This window comes from Triturus cristatus, chromosome 9, assembly GCF_964204655.1.
Source record: "Triturus cristatus chromosome 9, aTriCri1.1, whole genome shotgun sequence".
Classification (NCBI taxonomy): domain Eukaryota; kingdom Metazoa; phylum Chordata; class Amphibia; order Caudata; family Salamandridae; genus Triturus; species Triturus cristatus.
In genome coordinates, this window is record NC_140592.1 from 38,085,724 (window position 1) to 38,101,990 (window position 16,267).

Below are 16,267 nucleotides of genomic sequence, written 5' to 3' on the forward strand. Positions count from 1 at the left end.
TAGAGGCCGTGTAAGGTCGGGTCGGGCCCACCCTCTGCGAAGAAGCCAGGAGAACATCACCAAGGTCAGTCATGTCAACCTAATCTTCTAAAGTGTAATTCGCAGCCAAAGAGATTTGTAAATGATGTCTGCTGTTCCCGATACGAGACGGAAGTCCCTGGTTGGCACACTTGATCAATTCCTTGTAAGGGTATCATCCATTCTGGACAAAGAGATTGACTACACCGAAAAACGCTTGTCGCTGGGTTCTCTCACAGACAAACGCTCCTCACTGGGGCATCTCACTCATGCTCATTCCCCGATGCATAACACGGATCAGAATCCAGATAACGATGCGAGCATTATGCTGGTTGCACCGGGTAACGATGATGATGATTCTTCCCCACAGAGAAATTTAATTCATTGCACACCAGACTCTGAAGGAGTCAATCTTAATACCAGACAAAAAAGGGGTCAATTAAAGTCGCTACGAACAACGGGTGTAACTGAGAGCGTAAAGACTCGATCTACTATGAACCCTAAACACAAGAAACCCTCCCCAAAGAGCAAGGAAAGTATGAAAACAGAGAGATCCAAAAGGAAACGCAGAGAACCACCAAATATTGGCCTAACTGCAAAGACAAGGAGAATCACTCCTGCGGATATTGTTGAAAAATCCACCACCCACCTAGAAGTAGTCTCGGAGAATGGAAAAGAGGGTGACCAAATATTTCATTTATCAGCCCCCCCTAAGGAACAGCACAATGTGGGCGATGATTTTTGGGGGAAAATAGAGGCAATATTCTATAAAACGTGCCAACCAATTTATGATAGACTGGATGGGATTGAAAATAGACTGACTTGTTTGGAGCTGCAGTATTCGGCAGCACAGTCCCGGCAGAAAAAAGCTAGTAAATGCCAGGCATGTGATAAATCACCAACAGTTATGCCCCTCAATAAAAGTGCTACTATTACTAATGCTGTACCCACTACCTCTCCACCTATAACAAATACCAACTCACAAGTGCCGGGACTGGTCACCCGGGATACCACCAAGACCACTACACTAGGTAGCATAGCGAGTGGGGGGAATGGATCTGCAGCAGTAAGTAGTAGCCCAGTATTAAAACATCCAGGTAGGGAAGCATCTAGTAATCCGGCGACAAGAAAATTCCCAAACATACACCTCCCTTTAGAGTCTAGACCCTACGTGATAATACTGGCAGGAGTTAAGCCCTTGGGCACAGACACTAGGGAGGATTATGGGGAGCTGAGGAACAAATGTGTTTATTGGTTAAATTGTAATCGCCCCCTGCCTCCAAATGTCTCAACAGAAATCCTCTTTGTGCGTCGAGTCAATTGGGTTGGTCCATTGAAGAAAACGATAGAAGGCGATTGCATTATAATTAACTTTAGAGATACCAAGGCAGTGGAGCACATCTGTCAATGGCGAAATCCTAGTTCTTGCAGTCCAATTCTTTCACTGCCTTTGTCCTTCTTCTATTGTGACTACCAACAACCCATTCTAGCGGGTTGTGGCCAGAGAGATCCCAACTTCCGGCCTAGTAATCCCAGAGAACCTAATATGCAGCATAAGACAATTGGGTCCTCTGGATTGGAAGACTGTGATTGACGATTAAACCCTCACCGTAAAAAGAATAGTATATGTAAACCAGCCATAACCCCTGTGGAAAAACGGGTAGTATGTACTACCTTAATAGAGAAAGGTGAGTTTAGAAACAGTTCTTCCAAGGAAATACCACTGGACCAGCACCAGAAGGGGGTAAAACCCCAATTAACAACTGAGACTGGGGTGATGCTATCGTCAAGTTGCACCATAGTCTCAGCTGGCTCTGATGGGAAAGCTGACTCTGGTGATACCACCAACGTGAGAACTACTGTTAGTAACGATTTGTTCCACCTGGAAAGAGAAAGCCCAAGTTCACCACGACAGAGCTTAAGACTAGATAATGGAGGCTGCATTGAGAGTGGCCTATTGACCATAATTTCTTGGAACATAGCCGGCCTAGGCCCTAAATTAGTAGATCCTGACTGGTTAGGTTTTATATCCAAATTTGACATATGTCTCTTCCAAGAGACATGGTTACTAGCCCCCCATGTATGCAATGGATTTCTCAACTTTCATATTCCAGCCATAAAAAGTAAAAGAGGCCGGCCGTCTGGCGGGCTAACTATATGGCTAAAGCAAGACTTAGGATGTCGAGTAACCCAAAGACCTAGCACTAGTGACGATATTTTATCTGTAAAGATTGTCCCAAAGTCCGGGATTAACCTAGAAATTTTTAATGTTTATGCGCGAGGTCTCCCCGGGGGAAAAAGGTCTCCAGTTGTACAATTACTGGAAGAAACAATCGACTCCCTGCCCCCTAACATCCTGCCTATTATAGCAGGTGATTTTAATACATCGTTTGAACCACTGTACTTTGATGACATATCACAGCTTACCGAAGAAGAAGATGTTAAATGGGGAATTCCACCACTTGAGATTGTACCAGCAAAAAGGTGGACGGAGGCCGCAATTCAATTAAATGGCCTCTGCTTAGGTAATCACATGAGAGCAGCGAACGGCAGAAGTCATTCCGATAAACAAGGTGCAAATACTTTTGATAACGGTCGTAGGGCTAGTAGAATTGATTATTTAATGATCCACATACAACTCTGGACCCACTTTAAAGACATGGAGGTAATTAATCGGCAAGAGAGCGATCATCATCCATTAGTCTCATCATTTAATGCGTCCTTGCTTGGTTGTCCACCACCAGAGCAAGTTACGCATGAGTCTGAGCACCTCCTGTCTAATAATACACGCTACCTAAAATGGGACCGGATTGCTGAGGATCCAAAGACCGTACAGGCAATAAATGGAGAAGTAATTTCTGCTCTAGAAGTATTGGGTGTACAGGCTAAGGGCCAAAATCCACCTCATCTAGTGGCAGAAATCCATACCAGGCTTTTCGCGGGCCTGCGAAAATATTTTCTTAAACCTACCTCCGGTAGAAATCCCAAATTTCATAAAAAAGAGGGCTGGTATAACAATGAGTGCCGGAAAGCCCGGTTAGAGCTTGGCAGTGCACTCAAGCTGAAAGACACATCACTTGTAAGGACTGCCAGGTCTCGTTATGGGAAGATATTGAAAGAGGCAAAGGCAACCTGGGATACTGAAATGTGGAAGGACCTATTGGATGCTTCCCGGGATAAGAATAGTAAAGTTTTCTGGGACACATATAAATGGGATAGGGGTGGCATTGCAGAGCGGCCGCAAAACAACGTGGCACAAAATGCTTGGGTTGATTATTTCAAACCCCAGTATGCCGCACCGTGTGAAAACAGTCCTTTTGAGACCTCCCCATCTGTATTTTACGCTGAGGCCTTATTTTCAATAAAAGATGTAGATAGAGCTCTGGACAAAGTGGTCAGAGGAAAAGCCCCTGGCATGGACGGAATCCCTGCAGACATGTTTGTTAACAATAGAAGTCTCTGGTCTTGTTACATTTTGCAACTTGCAAATGCAATTGCTCAGGGAGCCGTCATCCCGTGCTCATGGAAGGGCGCTGAAATCGTCCCAGTATATAAAAAGGGGGATAAAACAAGGGCAAGTAATTATAGGCCAATCAGTCTAATTGACTCGATTCAAAAGATTATAGGCCGCTTGTTCCTCCACAAAATCCAACTCTGGATCGACGATCATGACATTTTGAGCCCAATGCAGGCAGGGTTCCGTTCCCGGATAAGTACCATTGACCAAGTCTTCCGTTTTGTCAACTTATACTGGAAGACGGTGGTCTTGGGGAAGGGTGCCCTTTATGCAGTATTCGTGGACCTAAGGGCTGCCTTTGACCTGGTCCCAAGGAGCAGGCTATGGCAGGTTTTGGGGGAAATGGGTATTGCTCCTGAGCTCCTTTCCGTGATTATCCGCTTACATGAGGGAAACGTTGCTCGAGTGCGGTGGGGGGGTGTGGGGGAGGTGACCGAGGACTTCCCGGTCGGCAGGGGAGTGCGGCAGGGGTGCGTCTTGGCGCCGACCCTGTTCTCACTGTTTGTCGATGGGGTGGCCGGTCGCCTCTCACTGACCCCGACCGATGCACCTGCTTTGGCCGGCGAACGTATCCCTATCCTCATGTTCGCGGATGACACGTTGATTATCTCAAAGACCCCCAGTGGCCTATCGAAGGCCCTCCGGTGTTTTGAAGAATTTTGCACTGCAAGGGGTCTGGAAGTCAACACGGGAAAAACCAAATTTATGTCATTTAATGGATCAAAATCCTTCAAAGGGAAAATATACATGAACAAGTTACCCTTGGAGGAGGTTACCTTATTTACTTACCTGGGGATAACTCTACAAAAAGACAAGCGCTGGGATTGTCAACTTGACCGCGCCGTCTTGCAACACAAACAAAAGTCAGGGGCTCTTCTATCTAGATTTAAAAACTCACTCACAAAGCCAATCTCTCCAGCTCTAGAAATTTACGGAACGTCGGTCCTGGGCTCATGCCTTTACGGGGCCGAGCTCTGGGGCTTTGCCAATTTGAATAGGCTGAAGGTCCTAGAAAATGCTTTTCTTCGCAAAATCACAAATCTTCCACCTAGTACGCCATTGCGTCCCTTATTATTGGATCTTGGCAAAAAAACCCTAGAACATCTGGTGAGGTTACGTCCAATATTATACTGGCGTCGACTCTGGTGCACAGATGAACTCATGCACTATAGGAGTGGTTTTGTGGATATAATTGAATCCGACAGGTCCCAAAAAATAACCTGGTTGCTTGAGATAAAATCCCTATTGGGCAGTTTAGGCCTGATTGAACTTTGGAAAAATCCTGCATGTGCAGTTTTTCCTTCCAAAGAAAAGCTGAAAATGATGTACTGGGAATGGGTTTATAAACTAGAAATTGCCCAAGGCCTTTCCTCCCATCTAACGTCCCGCTTCCTAGAGTTAAAAGTCCAACCCCTCAAAGAGAAGTTCTGGGACATCATTGAAAAAATCTCTGATCGCAAGCTATACTTTCAACTGCGGGTGGGCACATTACCCGTTGCAGATTTCACCTCTAGATGGGGGGGTTCAGGTATTAACAAGGATAGGTGCTATAGATGCGTAGATGAATGCGAAAACATAGGACACGTACTATTCTTTTGTCCAATGTATGTAACACCGAGGAAAAAATGGATAAAACCAATTTGCAAGTCTATGGGCATTAGAAGATATGCTATCGCCCTTCGCATTCTGTGCACTGATCCTGCACCCCCGATCTGTATAGCAGTGGCTAAGTTCATAGGATGGGCCTGGGGCATAAGGTCAAAAGCTCTGAGACTCAATGTAAACTCCTTACCCATAAACAACTCAACATCTTGTTAACATCACCCGCTGCCGTTATTATAAGTAGGCAATTAAGGTGACCACAATGTTATATTATGTTATCCCCTGTGCAATTTAAGCTGATATGAGCTGGTTCGAACTTTATGACTGTGTTTTTTTTACTCTTTTCCAAGTATGAATTAGCTTGACGGACATTGAAAAATTTAATTGGAATTTTACTTATTTTTTAGGTAATTTATATAACTGTAAATAATGTTTGTAAATGTGCTTTTATGTCTTAATTGCCGAATAAAGCTGATTGATTGATTGATTGAAGCTGTGAATCATAAACAGTTCACCAAAATATAATATAAGATATGGTCAGAGCCCCAGGGATCCTTAACTGAAAATACAAAAGCAATCAAGTAGAGTGAAAAGAAAAAGCAGTGAGAAGCCAACATAGAATGAACAGCCACCCACCCTCCCCATCGATAATACCCCAAGAAAGATGTAAAGAATCACAGACTCACCAGAAGAGAATGATCATAAAAAGGAAATTAACCAGGCATCTAACTAACAGGGCCCCTGCCATAAAGAAATTCATATTGATATGAGATAAAGACATTGGAAATACAAAAACCCAAGTAAAACAAGGAAGAATATAGACTCACTTACCCACAAAGACCATGGACATGAAAAATAACAGTACAAATCCAGCTAACCCTAAGCCAAAAAGGCTTTGACAATATGCCAAAGTCAACAGGACAAGAATAGACATCCTTAAAGTGTACATAGTGTGCATAAGACCTGTATTAAAATCAATCACTTTTATCAACATCCATAGTATCCCCTTTATTTAAGTAATACCTTCTTTCAGTTTCACAGAATCCTCAATTGTTTATGATTTGTCCTTATATGTCACACTGAACAGACATGGATGAAGGAGTCCATACATGGCATTCATGGATCGCAATGTTGAAAGGAGCTTAAAAAGGTATTTTGTCCTAGATGGTCTCACTGTGGGAATATCCTGTGGAAAGAAAATGTCATTTCCTCACTACAGCATCTTCTTTTATTGTTTTGCCACAGAAACCACTTCTGTTAAGTCAGTATACTTAAGGAAAAGAATAATGATTGCTCATAAATGATTCCTCTAGGTGCAAAGCTTTTATTAAACAACTATTTTCTCTGTCCAATTCGATGTGCTCTTTTGATGTTAAGGTCTTGGGGCTTAAACATAACAAAAATCATTGGAATCTTCTTTTTCAAAAGGCAATCATATGTTGACCCTTAACCCCTTCTAGAGAACCAAATAACTGAGAAATATTCCTTCTGTTCCCATTTTCCAAATCCTTCATCTGATGCTTCAGATATTCCATTTCTTTATTCATACTCTTTACTGTCACCACAACATCATGCACATGACTCATCCTTTTGTTCCACCCCGGTAACGCTGTTTTCCAGAAAATATCATTTTTCCTTGAATTATTGTGAAAGTGCCTATTAGAGTCTTAATTTCTTCCACTAAATCCTCCAAAATCCTCAGAGGTGGAGACTTAGACAGCAATAGAGAGTCCTTCTTTACCTCTTTATGAGAGTTGCATAAATGCAGGGTACTGCACCTGAAGCTATAGAGCACATACATGTGGTGTGTGTAGCTGGTTTTAAAGAAGGAGCAGCAATGCCATCTATACCCACAAAACCAGAGACCTATGCGCTTGTTCCAATTAAAGCTGGACACGTGAAATAAAAGGATGATTTTTTTATTCTTGAGCTTTCTCTTTTTAGCTCTTCACATATAAAAAAAATCATATAAGCCACTAGGAGCATAAAACTACTATACATACACAGCAATAAATGAATATGAACATGAAAGACCCAGCTTTTATGTGTAAAACCCAACCAAATTAACACAATTTTCTTCAATGATTGAAAACCTCCACATCAGCTTCCGTTAAAATCATCAGCAGGTAATTGTTGAAATTGAAGTGCTTCTGTGTTGATAAACTGGCAGTCTTCATGTGTTGTATGCAGCCTCTTCCCCTGAAGAGATGTGTATCTTCTGGCAATGTTGAGTCTGGCTGTGTGGTGCTGAGGTGGGAGAACACACGCTCTGGGATGTCTCCATATTTGCAAATAAACAGATTTAAAACTGGGGGCCCGATTCACAGAACTAACTTAAGACAAAATCCTAAACTTACTACTTTTTTTATTCACAGAAGTTAGGATTTTGTCTTAAGACAAACTTAAGACAGACTTAAGACAGACTTAAGACAGACTTAAGACAAACTTAAGACAGACTTGAGACAGACTTAAGACAGACTTAAGACAGACTTAAGACAGACTTAAGACAGACTTAAGTTAGGATTTTGTCTTAAGTTTGTCTTAAGTCTGTCTTAAGTCTGTCTTAAGTTTGTCTTAAGTTTGTCTTAAGTCTGTCTTAAGTCTGTCTTAAGTCTGTCTTAAGTCTGTCTTAAGCTTGTCTTAAGACAAACTTAAGACAAAATCCTAACTTCTGTGAATACCAAAAGTAGTAAGTTTAAGATTTTGTCTTAAGTTAGTTCTGTGAATCGGCCCCATACTTTCTATCTCCTCAGTCGTTCCTCCGCCAATGCTCACACCATAAAATCTTTATTGCTCTTCCATGTTGGCACCCCTCTTTGGAAACCAGAAGTTCTTTATGGAGGAAAGATGCAACCACTGGCCTCGAAGACACACACCCAAGCATTTAAATCCTTTGCTTTCCAACTCCTACAAGCAATCAAATGAAGTATCCTCAGCTACCTGAATTTAAATGTTAGTTTATCTTCCTCTTTTTCCACTAGTTGCTGTTTCTCAGTGCGTTAAGCACTGACAGCTGACATGGATTCCTTTTCATTTAATCAAGTACAATTTAGAAAAGGTACATCAAAATAAACTGGAAAATAATTTATTTAAAAGCGAAATCAGAGGAATAGAACCCAGAGTAATATATTTAATTAAAAAAAGGATAATAAGGTGGAGGATTGAGTCAGGGTTTGCGTATTAGAATTGTTGAATTTAGGTTTAGACTTAGAACACACTTTAGGTACAAGGTTAGGACAAAGGTAAGTGTCCAAGAAGGTATATCTCTCTATATTGAGGGGTTACTACACTGATGTCACTATATCAATGTGATCACTACAGTTGATGCTACTATTTCATTTTAGGCAAGTTTAAACGCTTTTTAATTATAAACCTAGATAGGTTTGATTTCAGTTGTAAAAGTGTTAGTATTAGGGTAGCTTATTTTGTTTATTTTATTTTTAATTTAATTTAACCTCTTCAATGCCCATGACGAGATAGTCTCGTCATGGAGCACGGTTGCGCTGTGCCCATGACGAGACTATCTCGTCATGGACCCCGCCCGCTAATGAAAGGCCCGGCACAGGAGGGGGAAAGGGCGGGGCACTGAAGGGGTTAATAAAGGTTAATGATACCTAATTTTTATGTAATGTAATGTACTGTAAGATGATTAAATATTAGAATAAATGTTTATTAATTAAATTTAATGTCATGTAATTAACATTCACTTATGTTCAAGAGTTCCTTTTTTTTAAATGTTCATTTAGCTAATTGTTTGTTAGGGTCAGGGATACTTGAGTGATTTAATGTTATTGTTATAACATTTATTGTAATTTTAACATATTAGGGCTTAGTGTTAACATTTCATTAGGGTTAGGTAAATGTTACATTTCTATTTTAATTTAACTTAAATTAATACAACTTAAATAAACTGAGGTTTATGGGTAATAATGTAATAAATACAAAATTAAATCAATAATGGTAATGAATGGTTGGATTTGTGGTCACGTATGCCATTTATGTGATATATTATAAAATATTTAAGTTTGGATTGGCATTGTGTTACATTAAGATTACTTTATATTTAGATTGATTAAAATTTTAAAAAGTTACCGAAAGGGACAGGTTTAGTGCTAGGATGACTGTATAAATAATTGTTTAATTTCATTGAAATTAATAATAGCCAGAGGTTTTCATTAATTTTAGTGTAAATGTATTTATAGGCTGAATAAATTCTTTATGGAGTGCCGATCCCCATCTTGGTGCTAGTGAAAAAGGTAAAAAACACTAGTAAGCAAAAATGTCTGTTTCAATTGCATTTTAAACCAAAGGGACATTACTGTGGTCACCTCAACAGGGAGAGCTTTCCATAGAAAAGGGCCTAGTGACCAAAACCCTTTGGGCCTCATTTATGAGTTTTTGCCGTAGGGCAGTGCCGCAGGCCTTCCTGCAGCACTTCCCTATGGAAAAAGAAAAGAGCAGAAATGCGCCGTATCTATCCGATACAGCACATCCCGGTCCCTTTACCATGTGCTGGTGCACCTTGGGCGGCCGTGCAGCAACACAATCACCTTTGAACCATGGTGCAAGGTTGCGTGCGTGGCGGGGTGTTTTTTTTTCTGCTGGAAGGAAACCTTCCTGCACAAAAACAATCATAAGAGGCTTTTTTCCTCTTTCTATGTGTGCTGCAGAATGTAGCACACATAGAAAAAGGAAAAACAAGGAGAAATAAAGATATTTCTTCTCGTTGTGCCACTCCTACGTCTCCCCTGGGTGGCGTACGTTTTTGGCGCTGCCTCAGACTTACGGTTCTCATAAATTCGGAGCAGTGTCAAAAAGCCAGGGATGTTGCTGTGAATGCCCCCAGCAACACCCATTGCACGCCCCTTCAAAGCAGAAAACTGCGTTAAAGGAAACAATATTTACGAGGCAGCTTTAAACCAAAAAAAGTGGCTTAGTGCCGCCTGGTAAATATGGAGCAGGCTCCTGCGCCGCCAGAGCGTCTCAAAAAGTGATGCACCGGCGGCACAAGGGGCTTATAATAAACTCCAAGATTCCCAGCACTGGCACGCTCACAGCAAGGCACCTTTAAAACCAGCAGGACCATAAAGTCCTGGAAGGGAGAATGGGATCAGGGTGCATTATAAGAAATAGAAAGAGCATTCAATTGTATTCTCTGTTTCGCAGGAACCTATTGGCTGGAGCAGAAGGCCTGCGTTAGATGCTGATTATTAGGGGCATATGTATCAAAAACCATTTTGCATGTCCCTAATAGCAAATTTTTGCGAATCGCTATAAAGGACTCCCAAAATGAAATGTATTTAGGTTTCGCAATATTAATTGCGATTCCTACGTATTTCTTAATTGCGAATCGCAAATTGTGATTCGCAATTAAGGAATACCTTCCCATTCATTCCTATGGCACATACATGCCTAAGGGCATGTATTTGCGCCACATGGCACTTTGAAAAATGCAAAAAAGTGTTTTTTTCTAGGAAATCGCAAATTACCACCAATTTGAAGTTGGTGGTAATTTGCGATTTCTTAAGACAAATTCACACAACTTGGGTGCTTCCAGAATTGCATTTAAGGAATCGCAGTTTGCGATTCCTTAAATGCATTCGCAGAATGGGGAATCGCAAATTTTGCAATTCCCTATTTTGCGATGGCCTTTTGGGATGATACATCCCAAAAGGCTATTTCCTGTTCGCAAATGGGCCGATTCTGAGAATCGGCCCGTTTGCGGATGAGAAAAAGGCTTGATACATATGCCCCTAAGAGTTACGAGTCCTACTGCTATATTTTAGAGATGTTGAAGCTCATCCCTGAGATAGTCTGAGGCCAGAGTAAATAGGATTATGATAGTCTAAATGAGACAGCACACAAATGGCATCTTTTGAAGCATGCTTGTTAAATAGAAAAATGTAGAATCTTTTTCAGCCTCTTAGGTTGATGGAAACCCTCAGACCAAACCTCTAAGTATGTCCTAAAAAGGATTCATCCAGAACCAGAGACCAGAGGCTCTTTAAGTAGCCCAATGGGCAGACAGGTGATCAAGCTTGAACATATCTTGGTGTCACTGAGGTAGGACACAGAATTGAAGGGGAATGAGTGACTAAGCCCACAGAGAGGCTGGATGTAATGATTATAAGGTAAAGATGCAGAAAATGGAGAGTCGTGAGAGACACTGCAAGGAATCCCTCCGTTCGAGACACCCAAAAGTTGGAAGGAACATTTATTGTGTCCGATTTTCAGAAAGGTGGTGAATCTCCACAGTGTAAGGCCTTCCAGGCCACCATCTTGTGATGGTTAATCAGAATAGGATAATTTTGGTAGGATCAAGGCTCGTCAAGTCTGAGGCATCCAGGCCAGGGATTTTAATCAGGGTTGTGATGGTAGCCTAAATAAATCATTCTCAGTGGTGAAAGGGTGAAGTCTTTAAGAATAGTCACCTGGCCTGGGTTGCCACGAGAGCCTGAGTTAAGGGTAATCAAGACAAGATAGACTTCCACCTCACTCGGAGGAAGAGAGGGGATTACAACTGTGGGCGGAGGTCCTAACGTGAGAGAGATGTATGAAGGGATAGCTCATTTTTGCTTTGATATCTTGATAGCCACTGACAATTTTAGATGAAGTAAATTTAGCTCAGTTGTCACAAACCACCTGATAAAGCATGACAGCCGAAGAGGCGGCACCGGGTGATGGAAAGAGTTAACGATCTTACAGGGCTCACAGGAGCCATTGGAAGAGGATACCGAGACGTGATTTGTAATGCTTCTCACTGCTTTTGGAGAGGAGCCAAAATTCTTCTTTATGCCTCTCACACCATCGATGGTCATCTTGTTCCACCTTTAGTCTTTCAGCTGGAAATTCAGGTATAAACCTGTTACAATCAAGGATGTAGGTTTATTAGGTTCAGATCAGGTTACAAGTAAATCAGGTAAGCCCCACCAGGAGCAGCTGCTCAGCCATTCTCGATCCAACTGTCCACTCATCCAATCACAAACACTCTTAACATTCCAACCATCCAATGACCTCACTCACTGGCTGACCAGGAGGGACTTGAAACTCTGGAGAAGATGCACAGTAACTAAGACAAGCCACAACAAAACCATTGGCTTAAATAACCACCCTGCTGACCTCAAAGGGTGGGTAGAGTTCTAGAATATTTCCCCAGAGGGAGATGTAATATCTGAACAGACTCTGTGCTCCTAAATCCTCTGAGAGGTATCAGTGAGACTCACCCGAGGCAACTTACACAAATGAAATATTAAATTTTATCAACTAAGGATTAGGGCTTGAGTTGACTTTTTAAATAAAATGCATTACCTTATTTTTTTTTCTTTCAAAATGTTTGATGTCTGTCAGTGGGGTGGATGTAGTTGTAAAATGTACTAAAAACTGACCTTAACTATGTAGTAGGTGCAGTCGAGGTAGTGGTATTGTTGTAAGCTGATGTAGTGGACATGGAGGTATTAACATACAATGACCAGGTTGGGCCTGGGTAGGGTCTGGATTAGAGTTATGGGGCAGGGGTATAGGAAGGGTGAAGGGTAGGGCTTGGGTCATTATCTCGATTAAGATAACATTTGCAGTTGTGTTTAGGGGAATGAAGGGTTGGATTTCTAGACGTTTTAAACACATTTTGAAAAAGATAGACATTGCAAAATATGGAGACTTTCCATGAATATAAACGGCATTTTTCGATGAAACCTTTTTCAACCACATACTTTTCTCTGAAAAGCCTCTTGTAATTCAAGGCACAGCACAAAATGACTATTTCTGTGAAATGGAAGAGGGCCCCTGGAATTGCATTGCTCTGAAAGTGACTGGGATGAAATGACTGATCTGTGTATGAGATCTGCAGGTTCCATGTTTGAACTCTGGGTGAGGGGGGGTTAGTCTTTCTTCTGAGCTGAATTCAACAAGCTGCTTTTGATTGGGTGATAATTGTACATACGTATTTGGAACGCTGTGGGTGTAAGCGTTCTATTGAAAACATAATTATTTAAAAAGAAGATTAACTCGCTCTGCAGCCTGTGATTTACTCTTATGCAGTCCCTGGAAAATGGTCTCTCTCTAAAATGCATGCCTGATTGATGCTTTCATCCCAGGTGGCGTGAACCGGAAGCAGATTCTCAGCCCGAGCCAGGGACAGGCATGTTATCTGCCACTAGAAAGTATTCCTGATATGGCGCCTCCATCACTATAATATCAGCCATTATGTCAGCTGCTGCCAGGCTCTAGGAAGTGAATTTCAGGAGGAGTTGTTTATCCTCGACACGCTGGGCGTAGCTTCAGGGGCGGTGTTTGGGGAGTTTTATCCCCCTAATAAATCTATTTTCTGATAAATAAGTGGGTGCAGGGTCTTTCAGCTGGGGGAGGTGAGGTGTCTGTCGGATTTCACCAAGAATGTTTGCTCACATCAGACAAAAACGCACAATTTCTCCCTCTCTGTTTTGAAAGTCCTAAAAAATGTTAGTTATTTTACAAAATATTATTGGGCTTATTATGATGTCAATCGGAGTTGACTCCGACCAACACCGTCTCGGGACCGACCAACCTCCGGTCGGCGGTTTCGACCGCCTGATTACGATGCAACCGAACACTGTTCAGTCACATATACACTTTTCCCTATGAGAGCTTGTGTTATGGCGATAAACTGGCCGTAATACAGACTCCTGGGGATGTGTGAAAAACCCTCCACCCTGAGGTAGGCACCCCATGGGGCCTGCCACACAGTACAGGGTTTTACAGCTTGCACCCTGTGGCAGGCATCTCATGGTGTCTGCCACACAGTGCAGGCTTTTACAGGGTGTACCCTAGGTACCCCCTTGGCCACAAACCGTAGACCATGGAGGAAAGGGGGCCCTGCTAGGGCTCCCCAAAGTTGCTGTCTGACAGCCTTTCTGTGTCGGAAAGACCGGCAGGTAAAGGCTGTAGGAAACGGACATCGTAATCCCAATGGCGGAAATGCCGCCAATAGGGGATTACAGTACATTTCCGACTGGCCGGAAAACTCAGAGAGCCGTCCGGAACCACGTCGTAACGACCGGACAGTTTATGTTCCAACTACGGACATCGTAATCGGGCAGTCAGACCGCAAACTGACCGTGTCAATTGGAAAGCTTCCGACTAGTGGTCGGAGGCTTTCCGACTGACATCGTAATTGGCCCCTATGATTTCTGTCACGTAGGATCCCTACCAATCCACAGTCCTCTCCCTTTCCACTGCCCTATGGGCCCCTCTCATGCACTCTGCTGGTCACATAATGCATTTTAACATTATGTGCCAGCGTGTTTGTTTGAAAATCTGTAGCTCACCCCCTCCCTACAGCCCCATATGACTGACCAAGCTATGTCCCTGTCGACACGACGAGGTCATGCTCATCATTTAAGTCTGGCTAGAAGAAGCGTCAGCTATTTACATAAGCTACTGAGGACAGAGGAACGCACTGAGGGGGATATTTACAAGAAAATGCCGGAGTGCCGTGTAATGCCAAATTTTCAACGCAGCGCTCTGTCATTTTCAAAATGCAGGGATGCACTGTATTTACAAATATACGGTGCACCCCTGCATTTCCCCTGGCGCTTGTGCTAAAAAAGCTGGCTAGCGCCAGCGCAGGCACCCTGCTGCCATGTTGCAAGGGTGCCTGCGATGCAGGGGCAATTGTTTATGCGCAGGAAGGGACACCTTCCTGCCCATAAACAATAATTATTGGCAATTTGCTCTTTCTATGTGTGATGCAGAATGCAGCACACATGAAAAGAGCAAAAAACGAGAAGAAATTAATAATTTCTCCACATATCGGCATCCTAAAATCAGGTATTACCTGGCCTTAGATTTTGCTGCTGCCCCATCCTTGTAAATCTGGGCAGCATCAAAAAACAATGGGTGTTGAGGTGGAACGCCCACAGCATCACCCATTGCATACCCCTTTGCCTCAGTGGACTGCTGTGGAAAGGGGCATTACAAGGTGGCGTTAATCCACATTAAGTGGCTTAGCGCCACCTTGTAAATATGGGGAATGGCACAATACCACCGAAGCGTCGAAAAAAGTGACGCTCTGGTGGTGTTAGGGGCTTGTAAATATCCCCCTGAGTCTCATTATAGGATGCCTAGTAAAGGCATTACATTTGCATAACAGAAAGTCAAAATATGCCACATTCCCTTAAGTCTGTTTTCTCTTTCCTCATAAACATAATTGAAATGGTAGTGTTTACGGTCTGTGTGCCTGGTTGCACTGAGCATGATACAAGTAGTGCAACATTGGTAATCCGGCTACATTAAGCTATATTTTTAGCTTTTATCATAAAACTAATATTACAAAGCCAGATTTGGCAGCCTTATCGATGCTGTTTCTAAAAGGTTCCCAATGCAACAATAACATTTGAAAACACATACCTAGTGCAGACCCCAAACACCTGACTTCTATGTGGCTTGGTTTCACATTTCCTTAGGTTTCTGGAGAAATAAAGAGTCTTATGCAAACTCAGGTGACTGCAGCCACCCAGTGGCCATAACTTCACATGGTGGAATCATCCCCGAGCACGGGTGGCATCAGCCTTGGGACACCGAGCCACAAGTGAGGTACGTGGTAGGAGGGTGGAGACTGCTCCTTTACTGCACTCACCGTGATCCGCCACACCATCCGTAGATGTCACCTGGCGTGTGGGAGTGCTGTGGTACCATAAGGCAGGCCTGTAAGAAAGTCCTTCTCCCCACCAAACATGCCACAATGTGTTTGTAATCGCTAGAGGTGGGCATAAAATTCCTCTCCGAGTTCACAGGGTTTTGCCCACTCCGTGTTCTGCTTGGAACAAGGAGTTCCGGAAAAACACTACCAACTGTTGCATGGCAGAGTTTTCTTTCGCCTGCAGCTCGCCAACATTCAGTTGGCTAGTGTGAGTGACAATTTGCATCCCCTAGTGCAATTTTCGGGTGCTAGAAAACCTCCCGGTGAGATTTCTCAAAGCAGGATGCCATGACCATTCACTTTGATGAAGCTGCTGCCCGAGTAGAAAATCTGGTGCGCTGCATTGTGCTGTTTGCACTGATTTTACAGTGTGGAACAAGCTCCAGGCGCAAAAAATCCGCACAAACAGCACGATGAGTTGAATTCCGTCCACTCGAGGAGATCGCAGAATCTCA